This window comes from Ascaphus truei, unplaced genomic scaffold (genome assembly GCF_040206685.1).
Source record: "Ascaphus truei isolate aAscTru1 unplaced genomic scaffold, aAscTru1.hap1 HAP1_SCAFFOLD_470, whole genome shotgun sequence".
NCBI classification, from domain to species: Eukaryota; Metazoa; Chordata; class Amphibia; order Anura; family Ascaphidae; genus Ascaphus; species Ascaphus truei.
The window spans coordinates 18454-44295 of record NW_027456801.1 but is presented as its reverse complement, the minus strand read 5'-3'; the positions used below and the strand labels follow the sequence as shown (position 1 = coordinate 44295).

The following is a 25842-nucleotide window of genomic DNA, read 5'->3' as shown; positions in this document are numbered from 1 at the left end:
GCAGCAGCAAGTCTCCTCCCCCCTCCTGCTCTGAGCAGCAAGTCTCCTCCCCCCTTCCGGGTCTGAGGAGCAGCAAGTCTCCTCCCCCCTCCCGCTCTGAGCAGCAAGTCTCCTCCCCCCTCCCGCTCTGAGCAGCAGCAAGTCTCCTCCCCCCTCCTGCTCTGAGCAGCAAGTCTCCTCCCCCCTCCCGCTCTGAGCAGCAAGTCTCCTCCCCCCTCCCGCTCTGAGCAGCAGCAAGTCTCCTCCCCCCTCCTGCTCTGAGCAGCAAGTCTCCTCCCCCCTTCCGGGTCTGAGGAGCAGCAAGTCTCCTCCCCCCTCCCGCTCTGAGCAGCAAGTCTCCTCCCCCCTCCCGCTCTGAGCAGCAGCAAGTCTCCTCCCCCCTCCCGCTCTGAGCAGCAGCAAGTCTCATCCCCCCTTCACGAACCATGATTGGTAAGTAGGTGGAAGCAGAGAGAGCGTTGGGGAGTAGGTGGAAGCAGAGAGCGTTGGGGAGTAGGTGGAAGCAGAGCGAGCGTTGGGGAGTAGGTGGAAGCAGAGAGCGTTGGGGAGTAGGTGGAAGCAGAGCGAGCGTTGGGGAGTAGGTGGAAGCAGAGCGAGCGTTGGGGAGTAGGTGGAAGCAGAGAGAGCGTTGGGGAGTAGGTGGAAGCAGAGCGAGCGTTGGGGAGTAGGTGGAAGCAGAGAGAGCGTTGGGGAGTAGGTGGAAGCAGAGAGAGCGTTGGGGAGTAGGTGGAAGCAGAGAGAGCGTTGGGGAGTAGGTGGAAGCAGAGAGAGCGTTGGGGAGTAGGTGGAAGCAGAGAGAGCGTTGGGGAGTAGGTGGAAGCAGAGAGAGAGTTGGGGAGTAGGTGGAAACAGAGAGAGCGTTGGGGAGTAGGTGGAAGCAGAGAGAGCGTTGGTGAGTAGGTGGAAGCAGAGAGAGCGTGGGGAGTAGGTGGAAGCAGAGAGAGCGTTGGGGAGTAGGTGGAAGCAGAGAGGGAGTTGGGGAGTAGGTGGAAGCAGAGCGAGCGTTGGGGAGTAGGTGGAAGCAGAGAGGGAGTTGGGGAGTAGGTGGAAGCAGAGAGAGCGTTGGGGAGTAGGTGGAAGCAGAGAGAGCGTTGGGGAGTAGGTGGAAGCAGAGAGAGCGTTGGGGAGTAGGTGGAAGGAGAGAGAGCGTTGGGGAGTAGGTGGAAACAGAGAGAGCGTTGGGGAGTAGGTGGAAGCAGAGAGGGCGTTGGGGAGTAGGTGGAAGCAGAGAGAGCGTTGGGGAGTAGGTGGAAGCAGAGAGAGTGTTGGGGAGTAGGTGGAAGCAGAGAGAGCGTTGGGGAGTAGGTGGAAGCAGAGAGAGCGTTGGGGAGTAGGTGGAAGCAGAGAGAGCGTTGGGGAGTAGGTGGAAGCAGAGAGAGCGTTGGGGAGTCGGTGGAAGCAGAGAGAGCGTTGGGGAGTAGGTGGAAGCAGAGAGAGCGTTGGGTAGTAGGTGGAAGCAGAGCGAGCGTTGGGGAGTCGGTGGAAGCAGAGAGAGCGTTGGGGAGTAGGTGGAAGCAGAGAGAGCTTGGGGAGTAGGAGGAAGCAGAGAGAGCGTTGGGGAGTAGGTGGAAGCAGAGAGAGCTTGGGGAGTAGGAGGAAGCAGAGAGAGCGTTGGGGAGTAGGTGGAAGCAGAGAGAGCGTTGGGGAGTAGGTGGAAGCAGAGAGCGTTGGGGAGTAGGTGGAAGCAGAGAGAGCTTGGGGAGTAGGAGGAAGCAGAGAGAGCGTTGGGGAGTAGGTGGAAGCAGAGAGAGCTTGGGGAGTAGGAGGAAGCAGAGAGAGCGTTGGGGAGTAGATGGAAGCAGAGAGAGCGTTGGGGAGTAGGTGGAAGCAGAGAGCGTTGGGGAGTAGGTGGAAGCAGAGAGAGCGTTGGGGAGTAGGTGGAAGCAGAGAGAGCGTTGGGGAGTAGGTGGAAGCAGAGCGAGCGTTGGGGAGTAGGTGGAAGCAGAGAGAGCGTTGGGGAGTAGGTGGAAGCAGAGAGAGCGTTGGGGAGTAGGTGGAAGCAGAGCGAGCGTTGGGGAGTAGGTGGAAGCAGAGAGAGCATTGGGGAGTAGGTGGAAGCAGAGAGCGTTGGGGAGTAGGTGGAAGCAGAGAGAGCGTTGGGGAGTAGGTGGAAGCAGAGAGAGCGTTGGGGAGTAGGTGGAAGCAGAGAGAGCGTTGGGGAGTAGGTGGAAGCAGAGAGAGCGTTGGGGAGTAGGTGGAAGCAGAGAGAGCGTGGGGAGTAGGTGGGAGCAGAGAGAGCGTGGGGAGTAGGTGGGAGCAGAGAGAGCGTTGGGGAGTAGATGGAAGCAGAGAGAGCGTTGGGGAGTAGGAGGAAGCAGAGAGAGCGTTGGGGAGTAGGTGGAAGCAGAGAGAGCGTTGGGGAGTAGGTGGAAGTAGAGAGAGCGTTGGGGAGTAGGTGGAAGCAGAGAGAGCGTTGGGGAGTAGGTGGAAGCAGAGAGAGCGTTGGGGAGTAGGTGGAAGCAGAGAGAGCGTTGGGGAGTAGGTGGAAGCAGAGAGAGCGTTGGGGAGTAGGTGGAAGCAGAGAGAGCGTTGGGGAGTAGGTGGAAGCAGAGAGCTTGGGGAGTAGGTGGAAGTAGAGAGAGCGTTGGGGAGTAGGTGGAAGCAGAGAGAGCGTTGGGGAGTAGGTGGAAGCAGAGAGAGCGTTGGGGAGTAGGTGGAAGCAGAGAGAGCGTTGGGGAGTAGGTGGAAGCAGAGAGAGCGTTGGGGAGTAGGTGGAAGTAGAGAGAGCGTTGGGGAGTAGGTGGAAGCAGAGAGAGCGTTGGTAAGTAGGTGGAAGCAGAGAGAGCGTTGGGGAGTAGGTGGAAGCAGAGAGAGCGTTGGGAGTAGGTGGAAGCAGAGAGAGCGTTGGGGAGTAGGTGGAAGCAGAGAGAGCGTTGGTAAGTAGGTGGAAGCAGAGAGAGCGTTGGGGAGTAGGTGGAAGCAGAGAGAGCGTTGGGGAGTAGGTGGAAGCAGAGAGAGCGTTGGGGAGTAGGTGGAAGCAGAGAGAGCGTTGGGGAGTAGGTGGAAGCAGAGAGAGCGTTGGGGAGTAGGTGGAAGCAGAGAGAGCGTTGGGGAGTAGGTGGAAGTAGAGAGAGCGTTGGGGAGTAGGTGGAAACAGAGAGAGCGTTGGGGAGTAGGTGGAAGCAGAGAGAGCGTTGGGGAGTAGGTGGAAGCAGAGAGCGTTGGGGAGTAGGTGGAAGCAGAGAGAGCGTTGGGGAGTAGGTGGAAGGAGAGAGAGCGTTGGGGAGTAGGTGGAAGCAGAGAGAGCGTTGGGGAGTAGGTGGAAGCAGAGAGAGCGTTGGGGAGTAGGTGGAAGCAGAGAGAGCGTTGGGGAGTAGGTGGAAGCAGAGAGAGCGTTGGGGAGTAGGTGGAAGAAGAGAGGGCGTTGGGGAGTAGGTGGAAGCAGAGAGAGCGTTGGGGAGTAGGTGGAAGCAGAGAGAGCGTTGGGGAGTAGGTGGAAGCAGAGAGAGCGTTGGGGAGTAGGTGGAAGCAGAGAGAGCGTTGGGGAGTAGGTGGAAGCAGAGAGAGCGTTGGGGAGTAGGTGGAAGCAGAGAGAGCGTTGGGGAGTAGGTAGAAGCAGAGAGAGCGTTGGGGAGTAGGTGGAAGCAGAGAGAGGTTGGGGAGTAGGTGAAGCAGAGAGAGCGTTGGGGAGTAGGTGGAAGCAGAGAGAGTTGGTAAGTAGGTGGAAGCAGAGAGAGCGTTGGGGAGTAGGTGGAAGCAGAGAGAGCGTTGGGGAGTAGGTGGAAGCAGGAGAGCGTTGGGGAGTAGGTGGAAGCAGAGAGAGCGTTGGGGAGTAGTGGAAGCAGAGAGAGCGTTGGGAGTAGGTGGAAGCAGAGAGAGCGTTGGTAAGTAGGTGGAAGCAGAGAGAGCGTTGGGGAGTAGGTGGAAGCAGGGAGAGCGTTGGGGAGTAGTGGAAGCAGAGAGAGCGTGGGGAGTAGGTGGAAGCAGAGAGAGCGTTGGGGAGTAGGTGGAAGCAGAGAGAGCGTTGGGGAGTAGGTGGAAGCAGAGAGAGCGTTGGGGAGTAGGTGGAAGCAGAGAGAGCGTTGGGGAGTAGGTGGAAGCAGAGAGAGCGTTGGGGAGTAGGTGGAAGCAGAGAGAGCGTTGGGGAGTAGGTGGAAGCAGTGAGAGCGTTGGGGAGTCGGTGGAAGCAGAGAGAGCGTTGGGGAGTAGGTGGAAGCAGAGAGAGCGTTGGGGAGTAGGTGGAAGCAGAGCGAGCGTTGGGGAGTCGGTGGAAGCAGAGAGAGCGTTGGGGAGTAGGTGGAAGCAGAGAGAGCGTTGGGGAGTAGGTGGAAGCAGAGAGAGCTTGGGGAGTAGGAGGAAGCAGAGAGAGCGTTGGGGAGTAGGTGGAAGCAGAGAGAGCGTTGGGGAGTAGGTGGAAGCAGAGAGAGCGTTGGGGAGTAGGTGGAAGCAGAGAGAGCGTTGGGAGTAGGTGGAAGCAGAGCGAGCGTTGGGGAGTAGGTGGAAGCAGAGAGAGCGTTGGGGAGTAGGTGGAAGCAGAGAGAGTGTGGGGAGTAGGTGGAAGCAGAGAGAGCGTTGGGGAGTAGGTGGAAGCAGAGAGAGCGTTGGGGAGTAGGTGGAAGCAGAGAGAGCGTTGGGAGTAGGTGGAAGCAGAGAGAGCGTTGGGGAGTAGGTGGAAGCAGAGAGAGCGTTGGGGAGTAGGTGGAAGCAGAGAGAGCTTGGGGAGTAGGAGGAAGCAGAGAGAGCGCTGGGGAGTAGGTGGAAGCAGAGAGAGCGTTGGGGAGTAGGTGGAAGCAGAGAGAGCGTTGGGGAGTTGGTGGAAGCAGAGAGAGCGTTGGGGAGTCGGTGGAAGCAGAGAGAGCGTTGGGAGTCGGTGGAAGCAGAGAGAGCGTTGGGGAGTAGGTGGAAGCAGAGAGAGCGTTGGGGAGTAGGTGGAAGTAGAGAGAGCGTTGGGGAGTAGGTGGAAGCAGAGAGAGCGTTGGGGAGTAGGTGGAAGCAGAGAGAGCGTTGGGGAGTAGGTGGAAGCAGAGAGAGCGTTGGGGAGTAGGTGGAAGCAGAGAGAGCGTTGGGGAGTAGGTGGAAGCAGAGAGAGCGTTGGGGAGTAGGTGGAAGCAGAGAGCTTGGGGAGTAGGTGGAAGTAGAGAGAGCGTTGGGGAGTAGGTGGAAGCAGAGAGAGCGTTGGGGAGTAGGTGGAAGCAGAGAGAGCGTTGGGGAGTAGGTGGAAGCAGAGAGAGCGTTGGGGAGTAGGTGGAAGCAGAGAGAGCGTTGGGGAGTAGGTGGAAGTAGAGAGAGCGTTGGGGAGTAGGTGGAAGCAGAGAGAGCGTTGGTAAGTAGGTGGAAGCAGAGAGAGCGTTGGGGAGTAGGTGGAAGCAGAGAGAGCGTTGGGGAGTAGGTGGAAGCAGAGAGAGCGTTGGGGAGTAGGTGGAAGCAGAGAGAGCGTTGGTAAGTAGGTGGAAGCAGAGAGAGCGTTGGGGAGTAGGTGGAAGCAGAGAGAGCGTTGGGGAGTAGGTGGAAGCAGAGAGAGCGTTGGGGAGTAGGTGGAAGCAGAGAGAGCGTTGGGGAGTAGGTGGAAGCAGAGAGAGCGTTGGGGAGTAGGTGGAAGCAGAGAGAGCGTTGGGGAGTAGGTGGAAGCAGAGAGAGCTTGGGGAGTAGGAGGAAGCAGAGAGAGCGCTGGGGAGTAGGTGGAAGCAGAGAGAGCGTTGGGGAGTAGGTGGAAGCAGAGAGAGCGTTGGGGAGTTGGTGGAAGCAGAGAGAGCGTTGGGGAGTCGGTGGAAGCAGAGAGAGCGTTGGGGAGTCGGTGGAAGCAGAGAGAGCGTTGGGGAGTAGGTGGAAGCAGAGAGAGCGTTGGGGAGTAGGTGGAAGTAGAGAGAGCGTTGGGGAGTAGGTGGAAGCAGAGAGAGCGTTGGGGAGTAGGTGGAAGCAGAGAGAGCGTTGGGGAGTAGGTGGAAGCAGAGAGAGCGTTGGGGAGTAGGTGGAAGCAGAGAGAGCGTTGGGGAGTAGGTGGAAGCAGAGAGAGCGTTGGGGAGTAGGTGGAAGCAGAGAGCTTGGGGAGTAGGTGGAAGTAGAGAGAGCGTTGGGGAGTAGGTGGAAGCAGAGAGAGCGTTGGGGAGTAGGTGGAAGCAGAGAGAGCGTTGGGGAGTAGGTGGAAGCAGAGAGAGCGTTGGGGAGTAGGTGGAAGCAGAGAGAGCGTTGGGGAGTAGGTGGAAGTAGAGAGAGCGTTGGGGAGTAGGTGGAAGCAGAGAGAGCGTTGGTAAGTAGGTGGAAGCAGAGAGAGCGTTGGGGAGTAGGTGGAAGCAGAGAGAGCGTTGGGGAGTAGGTGGAAGCAGAGAGAGCGTTGGGGAGTAGGTGGAAGCAGAGAGAGCGTTGGTAAGTAGGTGGAAGCAGAGAGAGCGTTGGGGAGTAGGTGGAAGCAGAGAGAGCGTTGGGGAGTAGGTGGAAGCAGAGAGAGCGTTGGGGAGTAGGTGGAAGCAGAGAGAGCGTTGGGGAGTAGGTGGAAGCAGAGAGAGCGTTGGGGAGTAGGTGGAAGCAGAGAGAGCGTTGGGGAGTAGGTGGAAGTAGAGAGAGCGTTGGGGAGTAGGTGGAAACAGAGAGAGCGTTGGGGAGTAGGTGGAAGCAGAGAGAGCGTTGGGGAGTAGGTGGAAGCAGAGAGCGTTGGGGAGTAGGTGGAAGCAGAGAGAGCGTTGGGGAGTAGGTGGAAGGAGAGAGAGCGTTGGGGAGTAGGTGGAAGCAGAGAGAGCGTTGGGGAGTAGGTGGAAGCAGAGAGAGCGTTGGGGAGTAGGTGGAAGCAGAGAGAGCGTTGGGGAGTAGGTGGAAGCAGAGAGAGCGTTGGGGAGTAGGTGGAAGCAGAGAGGGCGTTGGGGAGTAGGTGGAAGCAGAGAGAGCGTTGGGGAGTAGGTGGAAGCAGAGAGAGCGTTGGGGAGTAGGTGGAAGCAGAGAGAGCGTTGGGGAGTAGGTGGAAGCAGAGAGAGCGTTGGGGAGTAGGTGGAAGCAGAGAGAGCGTTGGGGAGTAGGTGGAAGCAGAGAGAGCGTTGGGGAGTAGGTAGAAGCAGAGAGAGCGTTGGGGAGTAGGTGGAAGCAGAGAGAGGTTGGGGAGTAGGTGGAAGCAGAGAGAGCGTTGGGGAGTAGGTGGAAGCAGAGAGAGTTGGTAAGTAGGTGGAAGCAGAGAGAGCGTTGGGGAGTAGGTGGAAGCAGAGAGAGCGTTGGGGAGTAGGTGGAAGCAGGGAGAGCGTTGGGGAGTAGGTGGAAGCAGAGAGAGCGTTGGGGAGTAGGTGGAAGCAGAGAGAGCGTTGGGGAGTAGGTGGAAGCAGAGAGAGCGTTGGTAAGTAGGTGGAAGCAGAGAGAGCGTTGGGGAGTAGGTGGAAGCAGGGAGAGCGTTGGGGAGTAGGTGGAAGCAGAGAGAGCGTGGGGAGTAGGTGGAAGCAGAGAGAGCGTTGGGGAGTAGGTGGAAGCAGAGAGAGCGTTGGGGAGTAGGTGGAAGCAGAGAGAGCGTTGGGGAGTAGGTGGAAGCAGAGAGAGCGTTGGGGAGTAGGTGGAAGCAGAGAGAGCGTTGGGGAGTAGGTGGAAGCAGAGAGAGCGTTGGGGAGTAGGTGGAAGCAGTGAGAGCGTTGGGGAGTCGGTGGAAGCAGAGAGAGCGTTGGGGAGTAGGTGGAAGCAGAGAGAGCGTTGGGGAGTAGGTGGAAGCAGAGCGAGCGTTGGGGAGTCGGTGGAAGCAGAGAGAGCGTTGGGGAGTAGGTGGAAGCAGAGAGAGCGTTGGGGAGTAGGTGGAAGCAGAGAGAGCTTGGGGAGTAGGAGGAAGCAGAGAGAGCGTTGGGGAGTAGGTGGAAGCAGAGAGAGCGTTGGGGAGTAGGTGGAAGCAGAGAGAGCGTTGGGGAGTAGGTGGAAGCAGAGAGAGCGTTGGGGAGTAGGTGGAAGCAGAGCGAGCGTTGGGGAGTAGGTGGAAGCAGAGAGAGCGTTGGGGAGTAGGTGGAAGCAGAGAGAGTGTGGGGAGTAGGTGGAAGCAGAGAGAGCGTTGGGGAGTAGGTGGAAGCAGAGAGAGCGTTGGGGAGTAGGTGGAAGCAGAGAGAGCGTTGGGGAGTAGGTGGAAGCAGAGAGAGCGTTGGGGAGTAGGTGGAAGCAGAGAGAGCGTTGGGGAGTAGGTGGAAGCAGAGAGAGCTTGGGGAGTAGGAGGAAGCAGAGAGAGCGCTGGGGAGTAGGTGGAAGCAGAGAGAGCGTTGGGGAGTAGGTGGAAGCAGAGAGAGCGTTGGGGAGTTGGTGGAAGCAGAGAGAGCGTTGGGGAGTCGGTGGAAGCAGAGAGAGCGTTGGGGAGTCGGTGGAAGCAGAGAGAGCGTTGGGGAGTAGGTGGAAGCAGAGAGAGCGTTGGGGAGTAGGTGGAAGCAGAGAGAGCGTTGGGGAGTAGGTGGAAGCAGAGAGGGAGTTGGGGAGTATATGGAAGCAGAGAGAGCGTTGGGGAGTAGGTTGAAGCAGAGAGAGCGTTGGGGAGTAGGTGGAAGCAGAGAGAGCGTTGGGGAGTAGGTGGAAGCAGAGAGAGCGTTGGGGAGTAGGTGGAAGCAGAGAGAGCGTTGGGGAGTAGGTGGAAGCAGAGAGAGCGTTGGGGAGTAGGTGGAAGCAGAGAGAGCGTTGGGGAGTAGGTGGAAGCAGAGAGAGCGTTGGGGAGTAGGTGGAAGCAGAGAGAGCGTTGGGGAGTAGGTGGAAGCAGAGAGAGCGTTGGGGAGTAGGTGGAAGCAGAGAGAGCGTTGGGGAGTAGGTGGAAGCAGAGAGAGCGTTGGGGAGTAGGTGGAAGCAGAGAGAGCTTGGGGAGTAGGAGGAAGCAGAGAGAGCGTTGGGGAGTAGGTGGAAGCAGAGAGAGCGTTGGGGAGTAGGTGGAAGCAGAGAGAGCGTTGGGGAGTAGGTGGAAGCAGAGAGAGCGTTGGGGAGTAGGTGGAAGCAGAGAGAGCGTTGGGGAGTAGGTGGAAGCAGAGAGAGCGTTGGGGAGTAGGTGGAAGCAGAGAGAGCGTTGGGGAGTAGGTGGAAGCAGAGAGGGAGTTGGGGAGTATGTGGAAGCAGAGAGAGCGTTGGGGAGTAGGTGGAAGCAGAGAGAGCGTTGGGGAGTAGGTGGAAGCAGAGAGAGCGTTGGGGAGTAGATGGAAGCAGAGAGACCTTGGGGAGTAGGTGGAAGCAGAGAGAGCATTGGGGAGTAGGAGGAAGCAGAGAGAGCTGGGTAGTAGGAGGAAGCAGAGAGAGCGTTGGGGAGTAGGTGGAAGCAGAGAGAGCTTGGGGAGTAGGTGGAAGCAGAGAGAGAGCTGGGGAGTAGGAGGAAGCAGAGAGAGCGTTGGGGAGTAGGTGGAAGCAGAGAGAGCGTTGGGGAGTAGGTGGAAGCAGAGAGAGCTTGGGGAGTAGGTGGAAGCAGAGAGAGAGCTGGGGAGTAGGTGGAAGTAGAGAGAGCTTGGGGAGTAGGAGGAAGCAGAGAGAGCGTTGGGGAGTAGGTGGAAGCAGAGAGAGCGTTGGGGAGTAGGTGGAAGCAGAGAGAGCGTGGGGAGTAGGTGGAAGCAGAGAGGGTGTTGGGGAGTAGGTGGAAGCAGAGAGAGCGTTGGGGAGAAGGTGGAAGCAGAGAGAGCGTGGGGAGTAGGTGGAAGCAGAGAGAGCGTTGGGGAGTTGGTGGAAGCAGAGAGAGCGTTGGGGAGTAGGTGGAAGCAGAGAGAGCGTTGGGGAGTAGGTGGAAGCAGAGAGAGCGTTGGGGAGTAGGTGGAAGCAGAGAGAGCGTTGGGGAGTAGGTGGAAGCAGAGAGAGCGTTGGGGAGTAGGTGGAAACAGAGAGAGCGTTGGGGAGTAGGTGGAAACAGAGAGAGCGTTGGGGAGTAGGTGGAAGCAGAGAGAGAGTTGGGGAGTAGGTGGAAGCAGAGAGAGCGTTGGGGAGTAGGTGGAAGCAGAGAGAGCGTTGGGGAGTAGGTGGAAGCAGAGAGAGCGTTGGGGAGTAGGTGGAAGCAGAGAGAGCGTTGGGGAGTAGGTGGAAGCAGAGAGAGGGTTGGGGAGTAGGTGGAAGCAGAGAGAGCGTTGGGGAGTAGGTGGAAGCAGAGAGAGTAGGTAAGTAGGTGGAAGCAGAGAGAGCGTTGGGGAGTAGGTGGAAGCAGAGAGAGCGTTGGGGAGTAGGTGGAAGCAGAGCGAGCGTTGGGGAGTAGGTGGAAGCAGAGAGAGCGTTGGGGAGTAGATGGAAGCAGAGAGAGCGTTGGGGAGTAGGTGGAAGCAGAGAGAGCGTTGGGGAGTAGGTGGAAGCAGAGAGAGCGTGGGGAGTAGGTGGAAGCAGAGAGAGTGTTGGTGAGTAGGTGGAAGCAGAGAGAGCGTTGGGGAGTAAGTGGAAGCAGAGAGAGCGTTGGGGAGTAGGTGGAAGCAGAGAGAGCGTTGGGGAGTAGGTGGAAGCAGAGCGAGCGTTGGGGAGTCGGTGGAAGCAGAGAGAGCGTTGGGGAGTAGGTGGAAGCAGAGAGAGCGTTGGGGAGTAGGTGGAAGCAGAGAGAGCGTTGGGGAGTAGGTGGAAGCAGAGAGAGCGTTGGGGAGTAGGTGGAAGCAGAGAGAGCGTTGGGGAGTAGGTGGAAGCAGAGAGAGCGTTGGGGAGTAGGTGGAAGCAGAGAGAGCGTTGGGGAGTAGGTGGAAGCAGAGAGAGCGTTGGGGAGTAGGTGGAAGCAGAGAGAGAGTTGGGGAATAGGTGGAAACAGAGAGAGCGTTGGGGAGTAGGTGGAAGCAGAGAGAGAGTTGGGGAGTAGGTGGAAGCAGAGAGAGCGTTGGGGAGTAGGTGGAAGCAGAGAGAGCGTTGGTGAGTAGGTGGAAGCAGAGAGAGCGTGGGGAGTAGGTGGAAGCAGAGAGAGCGTTGGGGAGTAGGTGGAAGCAGAGAGGGAGTTGGGGAGTAGGTGGAAGCAGAGCGAGCGTTGGGGAGTAGGTGGAAGCAGAGAGGGAGTTGGGGAGTAGGTGGAAGCAGAGAGAGCATTGGGGAGTAGGTGGAAGCAGAGAGAGCGTTGGGGAGTAGGTGGAAGCAGAGAGAGCGTTGGGGAGTAGGTGGAAGGAGAGAGAGCGTTGGGGAGTAGGTGGAAGCAGAGAGAGCGTTGGGGAGTAGGTGGAAGCAGAGAGGGCGTTGGGGAGTAGGTGGAAGCAGAGAGAGCGTTGGGGAGTAGGTGGAAGCAGAGAGAGCGTTGGGGAGTAGGTGGAAGCAGAGAGAGCGTTGGGGAGTAGGTGGAAGCAGAGAGGGAGTTGGGGAGTAGGTGGAAGCAGAGAGAGCTTGGGGAGTAGGAGGAAGCAGAGAGAGCGTTGGGGAGTAGGTGGAAGCAGAGAGAGCGTTGGGGAGTAGGTGGAAGCAGAGCGAGCGTTGGGGAGTAGGTGGAAGCAGAGAGAGCGTTGGGGAGTAGGTGGAAGCAGAGAGAGCGTTGGGGAGTAGGTGGAAGCAGAGAGAGCGTTGGGGAGTAGGTGGAAGCAGAGAGAGCGTTGGGGAGTAGGTGGAAGCAGAGAGAGCGTTGGGGAGTAGGTGGAAGCAGAGAGAGCGTTGGGGAGTAGGTGGAAGCAGAGAGGGCGTTGGGGAGTAGGTGGAAGCAGAGAGAGCGTTGGGGAGTAGGTGGAATCAGAGAGAGCGTTGGGGAGTAGGTGGAAGCAGAGAGAGCGTTGGGGAGTAGGTGGAAGCAGAGAGAGCGTTGGGGAGTAGGTGGAAGCAGAGAGAGCGTTGGGGAGTAGGTGGAAGCAGAGAGAGCGTTGGGGAGTAGGTGGAAGCAGAGAGAGCGTTGGGGAGTAGGTGGAAGCAGAGAGAGCGTTGGGGAGTAGGTGGAAGCAGAGAGAGTTGGTAAGTAGGTGGAAGCAGAGAGAGCGTTGGGGAGTAGGTGGAAGCAGAGAGAGCGTTGGGGAGTAGATGGAAGCAGAGAGAGCGTTGAGGAGTAGGTGGAAGCAGAGAGAGCGTTGGGGAGTAGGTGGAAGCAGAGAGAGCGTTGGGGAGTAGATGGAAGCAGAGAGAGCGTTGAGGAGTAGGTGGAAGCAGAGAGAGCGTTGGGGAGTAGGTGGAAGCAGAGAGGGCGTTGGGGAGTAGGTGGAAGCAGAGAGAGCGTTGGGGAGTAGATGGAAGCAGAGAGAGCGTTGGGGAGTAGGTGGAAGCAGAGAGGGCGTTGGGGAGTAGGTGGAAGCAGAGAGAGCGTTGGGGAGTAGGTGGAAGCAGAGAGAGCGTTGGGGAGTAGGTGGAAGCAGAGAGAGCGTTGGGTAGTAGATGGAAGCAGAGAGAGCGTTGGGGAGTAGGTGGAAGCAGAGAGAGCGTTGGGGAGTAGGTGGAAGCAGAGAGAGCGTTGGGGAGTAGGTGGAAGCCGAGAGAGCGTGGGGAGTAGGTGGAAGCAGAGAGAGTGTTGGGGAGTAGGTGGAAGCAGAGAGAGCGTTGGGGAGTAGGTGGAAGCAGAGAGAGCATTGGGGAGTAGGTGGAAGCAGAGAGAGCGTTGGGGAGTAGGTGGAAGCAGAGCGAGCGTTGGGGAGTAGGTGGAAGCAGAGAGAGCGTTGGGGAGTAGGTGGAAGCAGAGAGAGCGTGGGGAGTAGGTGGAAGCAGAGAGAGCGTTGGGGAGTAGGTGGAAGCAGAGAGAGTGTTGGGGAGTAGGTGGAAGCAGAGAGAGCATTGGGGAGTAGGTGGAAGCAGAGAGAGCGTTGGGGAGTAGGTGGAAGCAGAGAGAGCGTTGGGGAGTAGATGGAAGCAGAGAGAGCGTTGGGGAGTAGGTGGAAGCAGAGAGAGCGTTGGGGAGTAGGTGGAAGCAGAGAGAGCGTTGGGGAGTATGTGGAAGCAGAGAGAGCGTTGGGGAGTAGGTGGAAGCAGAGAGAGAGTAGGTAAGTAGGTGGAAGCAGAGAGAGCATTGGGGAGTAGGTGGAAGCAGAGAGAGCTTGGGGAGTAGGTGGAAGCAGAGAGAGTAGGTAAGTAGGTGGAAGCAGAGAGAGCGTTGGGGAGTAGGTGGAAGCAGAGAGAGTAGGTAAGTAGGTGGAAGCAGAGAGAGCGTTGGGGAGTAGGTGGAAGCAGAGAGAGCGTTGGGGAGTAGGTGGAAGCAGAGAGAGCGTTGGGGAGTAGGTGGAAGCAGAGAGAGCGTTGGGGAGTAGGTGGAAGCAGAGAGAGCGTGGGGAGTAGGTGGAAGCAGAGAGAGTGTTGGGGAGTAGGTGGAAGCAGAGAGAGCGTTGGGGAGTAGGTGGAAGCAGAGAGAGCGTTGGGGAGTAGGTGGAAGCAGAGAGAGCGTTGGGGAGTAGGTGGAAGCAGAGAGCGTGGGGAGTAGGTGGAAGCAGAGAGAGCGTTGGGGAGTAGGTGGAAGCAGAGCGAGCGTTGGGGAGTAGGTGGAAGCAGAGAGAGCGTTGGGGAGTAGATGGAAGCAGAGAGAGCGTTGGGGAGTAGGTGGAAGCAGAGAGAGCGTTGGGGAGTAGGTGGAAGCAGAGAGAGCTTGGGGAGTAGGTGGAAGCAGAGAGAGTAGGTAAGTAGGTGGAAGCAGAGAGAGCGTTGGGGAGTAGGTGGAAGCAGAGAGAGCGTTGGGGAGTAGGTGGAAGCAGAGAGAGCGTTGGGGAGTAGGTGGAAGCAGAGAGAGCGTTGGGGAGTAGGTGGAAGCAGAGAGAGCGTGGGGAGTAGGTGGAAGCAGAGAGAGTGTTGGGGAGTAGGTGGAAGCAGAGAGAGCGTTGGGGAGTAGGTGGAAGCAGAGAGAGCGTTGGGGAGTAGGTGGAAGCAGAGAGAGCGTTGGGGAGTAGGTGGAAGCAGAGAGAGCGTGGGGAGTAGGTGGAAGCAGAGAGAGCGTTGGGGAGTAGGTGGAAGCAGGGAGAGCGTTGGGGAGTAGATGGAAGCAGAGAGAGCGTTGGGGAGTAGGTGGAAGCAGAGAGAGCGTTGGGGAGTAAGTGGAAGCAGAGAGAGCGTTGGGGAGTAGATGGAAGCAGAGAGAGGGTTGGGGAGTAGGTGGAAGCAGAGAGAGCGTTGGGGAGTAGGTGGAAGCAGAGAGAGCGTGGGGAGTAGGTGGAGCAGAGAGAGCGTTGGGGAGTAGGTGGAAGCAGAGAGAGCGTTGGGGAGTAGGTGGAAGCAGAGAGAGCGTTGGGGAGTAGGTGGAAGCAGAGAGAGCGTTGGGGAGTAAGTGGAAGCAGAGAGAGCGTTGGGGAGTAGATGGAAGCAGAGAGAGGGTTGGGGAGTAGGTGGAAGCAGAGAGAGCATTGGGGAGTAGGTGGAAGCAGAGAGAGCGTGGGGAGTAGGTGGAGCAGAGAGAGCGTTGGGGAGTAGATGGAAGCAGAGAGAGCGTTGGGGAGTAGGTGGAAGCAGAGAGAGCGTTGGGGAGTAGGTGGAAGCAGAGAGAGCGTTGGGGAGTAGATGGAAGCAGAGCGAGCGTTGGGGAGTAGGTGGAAGCAGAGAGAGCGTTGGGGAGTAGGTGGAAGCAGAGAGAGCGTTGGGGAGTAGGTGGAAGCAGAGCGAGCGTTGGGGAGTCGGTGGAAGCAGAGAGAGCGTTGGGGAGTAGGTGGAAGCAGAGAGAGCGTTGGGGAGTAGGTGGAAGCAGAGAGAGCGTTGGGGAGTAGGTGGAAGCAGAGAGAGCATTGGGGAGTAGGTGGAAGCAGAGAGAGCGTTGGGGAGTAGGTGGAAGCAGAGAGAGGGTTGGGGAGTAGGTGGAAGCAGAGAGAGCGTTGGGGAGTAGGTGGAAGCAGAGAGAGCGTTGGGGAGTAGGTGGAAGCAGAGAGAGCGTTGGGGAGTAGGTGGAAGCAGAGAGAGCGTTGGGGAGTAGGTGGAAGCAGAGAGAGCGTTGGGGAGAAGAGTTTTCTGCTGTACTCTTATGGCAGAAAATCATGTGAAAAGTTATGGGTTTTTTTCTTCAAATATATCAGTTCTGTATTATGTGATAATAGTGACTGTTTTTTCTTTTCACTCTTAATGCCATTTTTAATGAGTTTTAATATAATGATCATCCTTTGATCTCTATAGCAGGTTTATCCCACCTCCCCAACACTGCAAGATATTCAACAGTTATTAACCGCTAGAGTAATTAAGGAGTTAACCCACCCTCACCCACTACCCACCAGGGAGGCCTACCTACACACCCTTGGGGACAATACCCCCTTCACCCACCCCCGCTACTTACAATAAAATCACTACAGAGAACAGCCCCACTACCCACCTCCTAGGCCCCACAATAAACATTACCATATTGAATAAACATTAATACATAACCCACTCACCCCCTGTGCCCCCCATAAAAACATTATTTATTATTTTATATACAGGGTTTATACCCCAGGCCTACGGTAGTCCCCAGTGGTCCTGACGGGTGTCTGCAGGCCCCACAGTGCACCAGAGGGGGGTGCCCACAGGGTCTGGGGGTCGCCGGATGCTCCCCGATAGGCGCCGTGGGCCTCCGGGTAATCCCCACAGGTCACCGTGGGCCACAATGGGGTTCACGGGTCGGCCTGTGGGTGTCTGGGGGCCCCTGGTTCTACCCCGCAGGTGTCCCCCGTGGGTCCGCAGGTGGTACCCGTGGGCATCCGGGGGTCCTCAGGTGGTCTCCATGGGTCCCCGCAGACCTAAGGTACCAACCCTGTAGGTAAAAAACAAATCATGTCCTACATTTAAATAAATCAATACCCCCTCCCCCCCCCCCCTCACCAAACACATACAGTACAGTAATGTGCAAAATAACAATTATCCAGATATGGATAATAGATTATTTGCCCATTATTAATCACATAAACCAGCATAAATACAGTAAATAAATACAGTTCTACTTACCACAGCAATATGATGGATGTCCACGTCAGGATACAGCAGGTGTCCTCCATTGCCACAAATATACATAGCAAATACATTTTAATGTCCCCTAACCCCTTAATTACCTTATTGGTTAATAACCACGAAAGTAATTGAGGGGTTAACCCATTAACCCACCCTGCCCCGATACCCACCCAGGCAACTACCCCCACTCTTCATCCATTCATTTGTACAGTGAGTATATCATGCATATATATATATTTATTTGTGCATGTTTTGGTATTTATTCTGGAGCCACCGGGTATACGCTGGGTAAAAGTATGGCCAGATAGCTTAACTTGTTCCTTTTACAAGCACAACACGTTCTTTGTCTTTTCTTCACTTTATTGGGGAAAGCATAGACACACAGAGGCACTTGTAGATGATGGTGTAGTAAGAGAGAGCTTCTCTATAGTGAGGGTGCTTGATAGTAGGGAAAGGTAAAAAACGGTAATCCTTGCCAGGAGGTGAATAGCGTGAGATGTGCTTACTCAGCCAGCTAGGGTAGGAAGGAAGTGTAAGGGAATCTGGGAAACAGGAATAGTCTCAGGATCAGACTAACTGTGAACAGAGACAAGGGGGGGTGGAATAGCCCACTCTCAGTTTAGGAGAATAGGAGGTTGCTAAGGCAACCAACACTGACTCGGGCTGTGTAAAGGACATAAGTATCAATAATGTTGCCTTTTACACATGCAGCTAGCTGCGGAACATAATTAACCAATATACAACAAAATGGTTAAGGAATACCAAAACATGCACAAATAAAAACAACACATCGCAACATCAAACACAGCACATATGAAAATCAAAACATCACATAACATCTCAAAATCAAAACATCACATAGTCAATTAAATATCTAACAAATGCCAATCAAACAATTGAATATTAAGTACAGTGTGTACATGATGCAAATAATCTGTGCATCATGTAACACTATGCCAATCAATGCTTCAAATAAAAGAAACTATTACAAACAAGATACAATGCCAACCAAACAATAATAAAATAAAAAAAGCAAGAAGTAAACAGAAATCAATTACCGACAATCAATGGATCCAATCCAAAATCAATTACAATCCAATCCAAAGCAATTATACAATTCCCTATTATAATCGCAAAACCAAACCATTCTGAAAAAAATGCAAGTTCAAACTAACCACCATCAGCCAAAATCTAACTACCAAAAATAAGCCACTATTAAAAAGCAAGCCCCCCCCTGAAATAAACTATTGAAAATAGCACAAAAAATTACATTGGTTATATACATGATATACCCACTGTACAAATGAATGGGTGAAGGGTGGGGGTAGATGCCTGGGTGGGTATTGGGGCACGGTGGGTTAACCCCTTAATTACTTTCACGGTTATTAACCAGTAAGGTAATTAAGGGGTTAGGGGCCATTAGAATGTATTTGCAATTTATTTTTGTGGCAACGGAGGACAGGGAGCTGCTAATCCTGATGAGGACATACATCATATTACTGTGGTAAGTAGAACTGAATTTGTTTACTTTAATAATGCTGGTTTATGTGATTAATAATTATCCATATCTGGATAATAGTTATTTTGTACATTACTGTACTGCATGTGTTTGGTGGTGGTGGTGGTGGGGGGGGGGGGGGGGTGGGGGTGGGGGGGGTATTGATTTATTTAAATGCAGAACATGTTTTATTTTTTTTACCTACAGGGTTGGTACCTTAGGGTTACGGGGACCCATGGAGACCACCTGAGGACCCCCGGACACCCATGGGTACCACCTGCGGACCCACGGGGGAAATCTTCGGGGAAGAACTGGGGGCCCCACAGCTGTGGGGTCACTGCAGACCTGCAGGGACCACCCGAGGGCCCCTAGACCCCTGTGGGAACCACCCGAGGGCTTCAGACACCTGTGGGGGTGACCCAGGGACCTCCAGACACCCACGGGCCGACCTGTGGACCCCATTGTGGCCCACGGTGACCACCTGGAGGCCCACAGCACCTAGCAGGGACCACCCAGAGACCCCCAGACCCTGTGGGCACCCCCCTCTGGTGCACTGTGGGGCCTGCGGACACCCGTCGGGACCACTGGGGACTACTGTAGGCCTGGGATATTAACCCTGTATGTAAAATAATAAATCATGTTTTTATGGGGGGCACAGGGGGTGGGTTATGTATTAATGTTTATTCAATATGGTAATGTTTATTGTGGGGCCTAGGAGGTGGGTAGTGGAACTGTTCTGTGTAGTGTTTTTATTGTGGGTAGTGGGGGTGGGTAAAAGGGGTATTGTCCCCAAGGGTAGATGGGTAGGCCTCCCTGGTGAGTAGTGGGTGAGGGTGGTTAGGCCTCCCTGGTGGGTAGTGGGTGAGGGTGGTTAGGCTTCACGGGTGGGTAGTAGGCGAGGGTGGTTAGGCCTGCCGGGTGGGTAGTGGGTGAGGGTGGGTTAACCCCTTAATTACTCTAGCGGTTATTAACTGCTAAGGTGATTAAGGGGTTAGGGGCCATTATATTGTCGCTTTTTATTCTTGTGGTTTTTTTGCAGTACCGGAGGGCAGGGACGGGGTGAGGATGAGGACGACATTCATTGTGGGTGCCTGGCAGGGGTGAGTGCAAGATGTCTTTATTTTATTTATTGTGATTACTGTATTTTTAATTGGCAAATGCATTATTATCCATATGTGGATAATAGTAATTTTGCCCATTACTGTACTGTATGTGTTAGGGGGCGGGGGAGGGGGGGCGAGGGGGGTGTATTTTTTTTACAAGTATTGTTTCTTTTTTGGGGGCACACCATTGGTACCGCAGGCCCGCGGTGACCCCCGTACACCCCCAGACTCCCGCGGGGACCCCCAGACTCCCGCGAGGTCACCGTGGGACACCCACCGGCCTGCTGTATGGATGGTGTGACTTTAGCTGGTGCGTTTTTTCTGCACGTTTTTAAAGCACGATTGACTTAGCGCCGCTTAGAGAATCCCGCGTACTGGCAGAAATCGGCGCGTTTGCCTTTTTTTGCCTGATCGGGCGGGTTTGCGCGCAGGCCAGAAAAAAATGCCTCTTAAGGCCGATAAAGCGCTGTTATCATTGCTTAGTGGATCGCGCAGCAGCCTGTGTCGGCCTTAAAAGCCACTTTGCACTCTTAAAACCACTTATCGGAGCTCAGTGCATCGCCCCCATAGTCTTCAGACTCACAGGTAACATTGGAACTTGGTCCAGTAAAGCGGCGGAAGGGTTTCCCAGGAGCATTGAGGTGCCAGGTGTGCCAAGAGGAGGACCAGTTCTGAGGAATATGGTTACTTGTTCCAGGCATAGTCCAGTGATGTGGACTGAAAAGGGTAAGTCTTTGCTGAAGCGGGCGCCCTGCATCTAGGAAAGCCTAGATTTGTCCCTCAGACCCCCAGTAAGTGTGTATATTTCGTCTGTATCTTGTATTTCATTGTGTGTACGCGGGTTTACCCGAATAAACCTTATTTCATTCCACCATCTTGTTTTGCCGAGTGAATGATCCCAGAAAAATATAAATGTGTTAAAAGTCCTGGTCTCGAGAGGCGCATGCGCGACGGCGAGAGACATGGTCGCATAGGTTAGGAGCTCCGTGCCTCGCTTTACAGAAAACACGAGCTGAAACCTAACACAATCCCCAAAACTACTGCCATTTACCCCAAATAAAGCACACATCACCCCAAGATGTCCAGGAAAGGCCCTAAGATGTCAAAAAAGAAAGGGTTGCCGGAGTACTTCGGCCGCGCCAGGATGAGCGGAGCGGGAGCAGAAATGGCGCCAAATTCAAACGCCGGGTCTGAAACAGAGCCGGACTGCGAGGAAGATGAGCAGGACAACCCGGCGCTGCGACCAGCCAGGCAAGGCGACTTTGACAAACTCTATTCAGATCCAAATTCCAGGCGGAGATTAAAGATTTTAAGAAAGAGGTGACCGGCCTGGGGGAGAGGACAAGTACATTAGAGAACAAAATGGACCACTCGATCAGAACAATTAAAAAGCACGATCGGGAACTCATGGATCTCCAGGACCAGGTGAATGAACTACGGGAGCGCCAAGAGGACTCGGAGAATAGGGACAGGCGCAATAATCTCCGGATTAGAGGAGTCCCTGAAGCTATCCTGGACTGTGACGAGTATATAACAAAATGGCTGGAGACTCTATTACCGGACACCCCTAAAGACTACCTGGCGCTGGACCGGTGCCATCGGGCCCTGAGAGCTACACCGCTCCAAAATGAGCAGCCCAGTGACATTGTGCTCCGGATGCATCACTACAGAACGAAAGAAGCTGTCCTACATAAAACTAGACCCTTACCTGTCGTGGAATACGAGGGCACGAGGCTGTCAATCTTCCAGGACCTGTCCCCTGTAACACTGGCCCACCGCAGATCCCTGCTACCGATCACGAAAGCCCTAAGAGAGAAGGGGGTAGGATACAGATGGACCTTCCCCTCGGCCTTCTTGTGGCGAGGGGAGGCAAGGCGGTCACAATGAGTGAGCTAGAAGAGGGGGCAGCCTTCCTCCACAAGTTGGGCCTGGGTGATGCCCCTACGGTCTCTGATCCAATGAGCCCACTCCCAGAACCCATGTGGGAGCAGAACACTAAGTCCCCCAGGGCGCAGAGAGGAAAAGAATGAAGGGAAGACATCCACAAGTTAAAGTTGCGGCAGTAGTTGCATTCAAATAAGCTGCTGAAAAGTTGTCCCCAGGTCCCAGTGGCTCCACGCCACAGATAGGCCCCCCGCCCCCACAGGGAGAGACGCGGGCACCGAACATCCGAAGTCTACCTCCTAACACACTGGGCCAAGGACGGCACCAATAAGAGGGAAAAAAACAAAAAATTCTAGCAGGGGCCTCCTTCCCAGCGTAAATGCTCCAAGCCTCAATCTCTGTGATCCATAAACCGGGAAAGGACCCGGCAGACTAAGAGCTACCGGCCCATTTCACTGATTAACTCTGATATTAAAATCTACTCCAAACTTATAGCCAACAGGGTGGGTATTGTCCTTCCCAGGTTGATCCACACGGATCAGGTGGGGTTTATCTGGGGGAGGCAAGCGGCAGATAACACCAGGAGAATCATTGATTTGATTGATCTGGCCCAAAAGAGAAACATACACTCCATGGTGTTAAGTCTGGATGCTGAGAAAGCCTTCGACAGGATAGACTGGCCCTACCTAACAGAGACACTGAGAGCATTTGGCTTTGAGGGACGACTCCTGCAAGGCATGAGGTAAATGAGGATACAGGGGACACTAGGAGCAGGGTGGCATGAGGTAAATGAGGGCACAGGGGACATAAGGAGCAGGGTGGCATGAGGTAAATGAGGGTACAGGGGACATTAGGAGTAGGGGGCATGAGGTAAATGAGGGTACAGGGGACATAAGGAGCAGGGTGGCATGAGGTAAATGAGGGAACAGGGGACATTAGGAGCAGGGTGGCATGAGGTAAATGAGGGTACAGGGGACATTAGGAGCAGGGTGGCATGAGGTAAATGAGGGTACAGGGGACATAAGGAGCAGGGTGGCATGAGGTAAATGAGGGTACAGGGGACATAAGGAGCAGGGTGGCATGAGGTAAATGAGGGAACAGGGGACATTAGGAGCAGGGTGGCATGAGGTAAATGAGGGTACAGGGGACATTAGGAGCAGGGTGGCATGAGGTAAATGAGGGTACAGGGGACATTAGGAGCAGGGTGGCATGAGGTAAATGAGGGTACAGGGGACATTAGGAGCAGGGGGCATGAGGGAAATGAGGGTACAGGGGACATTAGGAGCAGGGGGCATGAGCTAAATGAGGGCACAGGGGACATAAGGAGCAGGGTGGCATGAGGTAAATGAGGGTACAGGGGACATTAGGGGCAGGGGGGCATGAGGTAAATGAGAGTACAGGGAACATTAGGAGCAGGGTGGCATGAGGTAAATGAGGGTACAGGAGACATTAGGAGCAGGGTGGCATGAGGTAAATGAGGGTACAGGGGACATAAGGAGCAGGGTGGCATGAGGTAAATGAGGGTACAGGGGACATTAGGAGCAGGGTGGCATGAGGTAAATGAGGGTACAGGAGACATTAGGAGCAGGGTGGCATGAGGTAAATGAGGGTACAGGGGACATTAGGAGCAGGGTGGCATGAGGTAAATGAGGGTACAGGGGACATTAGGAGCAGGGTGGCATGAGGTAAATGAGGGTACAGGGGACATTAGGAGTAGGGGGCATGAGGTAAATGAGGGTACAGGGGACATAAGGAGCAGGGTGGCATGAGGTAAATGAGGGAACAGGGGACATTAGGAGCAGGGTGGCATGAGGTAAATGAGGGTACAGGGGACATTAGGAGCAGGGTGGCATGAGGTAAATGAGGGTACAGGGGACATAAGGAGCAGGGTGGCATGAGGTAAATGAGGGTACAGGGGACATTAGGAGTAGGGGGCATGAGGTAAATGAGGGTACAGGGGACATAAGGAGCAGGGTGGCATGAGGTAAATGAGGGAACAGGGGACATTAGGAGCAGGGTGGCATGAGGTAAATGAGGGTACAGGGGACATTAGGAGCAGGGTGGCATGAGGTAAATGAGGGTACAGGGGACATTAGGAGCAGGGGGCATGAGGGAAATGAGGGTACAGGGGACATTAGGAGCAGGGGGGCATGAGCTAAATGAGGGCACAGGGGACATAAGGAGCAGGGTGGCATGAGGTAAATGAGGGTACAGGGGACATTAGGGGCAGGGGGGGCATGAGGTAAATGAGGGTACAGGGGACATTAGGAGCAGGGTGGCATGAGGTAAATGAGGGTACAGGAGACATTAGGAGCAGGGTGGCATGAGGTAAATGAGGGCACAGGGGACATAAGGAGCAGGGTGGCATGAGGTAAATGAGGGTACAGGGGACATTAGGAGCAGGGTGGCATGAGGTAAATGAGGGTACAGGAGACATTAGGAGCAGGGTGGCATGAGGTAAATGAGGGTACAGGGGACATTAGGAGCAGGGTGGCATGAGGTAAATGAGGGTACAGGGGACATTAGGAGCAGGGTGGCATGAGGTAAATGAGGGCACAGGGGACATAAGGAGCAGGGTGGCATGAGGTAAATGAGGGTACAGGGGACATTAGGAGCAGGGTGGCATGAGGTAAATGAGGGTACAGGAGACATTAGGAGCAGGGTGGCATGAGGTAAATGAGGGTACAGGGGACATTAGGAGTAGGGGGCATGAGGTAAATGAGGGTACAGGGGACATAAGGAGCAGGGTGGCATGAGGTAAATGAGGGAACAGGGGACATTAGGAGCAGGGTGGCATGAGGTAAATGAGGGTACAGGGGACATTAGGAGCAGGGTGGCATGAGGTAAATGAGGGTACAGGGGACATAAGGAGCAGGGTGGCATGAGGTAAATGAGGGAACAGGGGACATTAGGAGCAGGGTGGCATGAGGTAAATGAGGGTACAGGGGACATAAGGAGCAGGGTGGCATGAGGTAAATGAGGGTACAGGGGACATTAGGAGTAGGGGGCATGAGGTAAATGAGGGTACAGGGGACATAAGGAGCAGGGTGGCATGAGGTAAATGAGGGAACAGGGGACATTAGGAGCAGGGTGGCATGAGGTAAATGAGGGTACAGGGGACATTAGGAGCAGGGTGGCATGAGGTAAATGAGGGTACAGGGGACATAAGGAGCAGGGTGGCATGAGGTAAATGAGGGTACAGGGGACATAAGGAGCAGGGTGGCATGAGGTAAATGAGGGAACAGGGGACATTAGGAGCAGGGTGGCATGAGGTAAATGAGGGTACAGGGGACATTAGGAGCAGGGTGGCATGAGGTAAATGAGGGTACAGGGGACATTAGGAGCAGGGTGGCATGAGGTAAATGAGGGTACAGGGGACATTAGGAGCAGGGGGCATGAGGGAAATGAGGGTACAGGGGACATTAGGAGCAGGGGGCATGAGCTAAATGAGGGCACAGGGGACATAAGGAGCAGGGTGGCATGAGGTAAATGAGGGTACAGGGGACATTAGGGGCAGGGGGGCATGAGGTAAATGAGAGTACAGGGGACATTAGGAGCAGGGTGGCATGAGGTAAATGAGGGTACAGGAGACATTAGGAGCAGGGTGGCATGAGGTAAATGAGGGTACAGGGGACATAAGGAGCAGGGTGGCATGAGGTAAATGAGGGTACAGGGGACATTAGGAGCAGGGTGGCATGAGGTAAATGAGGGTACAGGGGACATTAGGAGCCGGGTGGCATGAGGTAAATGAGGGTACAGGGGACATTAGGAGCAGGGTGGCATGAGGTAAATGAGGGTACAGGGGACATTAGGAGTAGGGGGCATGAGGTAAATGAGGGTACAGGGGACATAAGGAGCAGGGTGGCATGAGGTAAATGAGGGAACAGGGGACATTAGGAGCAGGGTGGCATGAGGTAAATGAGGGTACAGGGGACATTAGGAGCAGGGTGGCATGAGGTAAATGAGGGTACAGGGGACATAAGGAGCAGGGTGGCATGAGGTAAATGAGGGTACAGGGGACATTAGGAGTAGGGGGCATGAGGTAAATGAGGGTACAGGGGACATAAGGAGCAGGGTGGCATGAGGTAAATGAGGGAACAGGGGACATTAGGAGCAGGGTGGCATGAGGTAAATGAGGGTACAGGGGACATTAGGAGCAGGGTGGCATGAGGTAAATGAGGGTACAGGGGACATTAGGAGCAGGGGGCATGAGGGAAATGAGGGTACAGGGGACATTAGGAGCAGGGGGGCATGAGCTAAATGAGGGCACAGGGGACATAAGGAGCAGGGTGGCATGAGGTAAATGAGGGTACAGGGGACATTAGGGGCAGGGGGGGCATGAGGTAAATGAGGGTACAGGGGACATTAGGAGCAGGGTGGCATGAGGTAAATGAGGGTACAGGAGACATTAGGAGCAGGGTGGCATGAGGTAAATGAGGGCACAGGGGACATAAGGAGCAGGGTGGCATGAGGTAAATGAGGGTACAGGGGACATTAGGAGCAGGGTGGCATGAGGTAAATGAGGGTACAGGAGACATTAGGAGCAGGGTGGCATGAGGTAAATGAGGGTACAGGGGACATTAGGAGCAGGGTGGCATGAGGTAAATGAGGGTACAGGGGACATTAGGAGCAGGGTGGCATGAGGTAAATGAGGGCACAGGGGACATAAGGAGCAGGGTGGCATGAGGTAAATGAGGGTACAGGGGACATTAGGAGCAGGGTGGCATGAGGTAAATGAGGGTACAGGGGACATTAGGAGTAGGGGGCATGAGGTAAATGAGGGTACAGGGGACATAAGGAGCAGGGTGGCATGAGGGAACAGGGGACATTAGGAGCAGGGTGGCATGAGGTAAATGAGGGTACAGGGGACATAAGGAGCAGGGTGGCATGAGGTAAATGAGGGAACAGGGGACATTAGGAGCAGGGTGGCATGAGGTAAATGAGGGTAAAGGGGACATTAGGAGCAGGGTGGCATGAGGTAAATGAGGGTACAGGGGACATTAGGAGCAGGGGGCATGAGGGAAATGAGGGTACAGGGGACATTAGGAGCAGGGTGGCATGAGCTAAATGAGGGCACAGGGGACATAAGGAGCAGGGTGGCATGAGGTAAATGAGGGTACAGGGGACATTAGGGGCAGGGGGCATGAGGTAAATGAGGGTACAGGGGACATTAGGAGCAGGGTGGCATGAGGTAAATGAGGGTACAGGAGACATTAGGAGCAGGGTGGCATGAGGTAAATGAGGGTACAGGGGACATAAGGAGCAGGGTGGCATGAGGTAAATGAGGGTACAGGGGACATTAGGAGCAGGGTGGCATGAGGTAAATGAGGGTACAGGAGACATTAGGAGCAGGGTGGCATGAGGTAAATGAGGGTACAGGGGACATTAGGAGCAGGGTGGCATGAGGTAAATGAGGGTACAGGGGACATTAGGAGCAGGGGGGCATGAGGTAAATGAGGGTACAGGGGACATTAGGAGCAGGGTGGCATGAGGTAAATGAGGGTAAAGGGGACATTAGGAGCAGGGGGGCATGAGGTAAATGAGGGCACAGGGGACATAAGGAGCAGGGTGGCATGAGGTAAATGAGGTTACAGGGGAAATTAGGAGCAGGGTGGCATGAGGTAAATGAGGGCACAGGGGACATAAGAAGCAGGGTGGCATGAGGTAAATGAGGGTACAGGGGACATTAGAAGCAGGGGGGCATGAGGT

The 25842-nt window shown here is 55.1% G+C and overlaps 1 protein-coding gene across 1 annotated transcript in view; it reads right to left on the bottom strand.

The window, feature by feature from the left end:
- The window catches only part of GBX1 (gastrulation brain homeobox 1), a 45908-nt gene that overhangs the window by 2199 nt on the left and 17867 nt on the right, over nucleotides 1–25842 (bottom strand). The window lies entirely within an intron of this gene.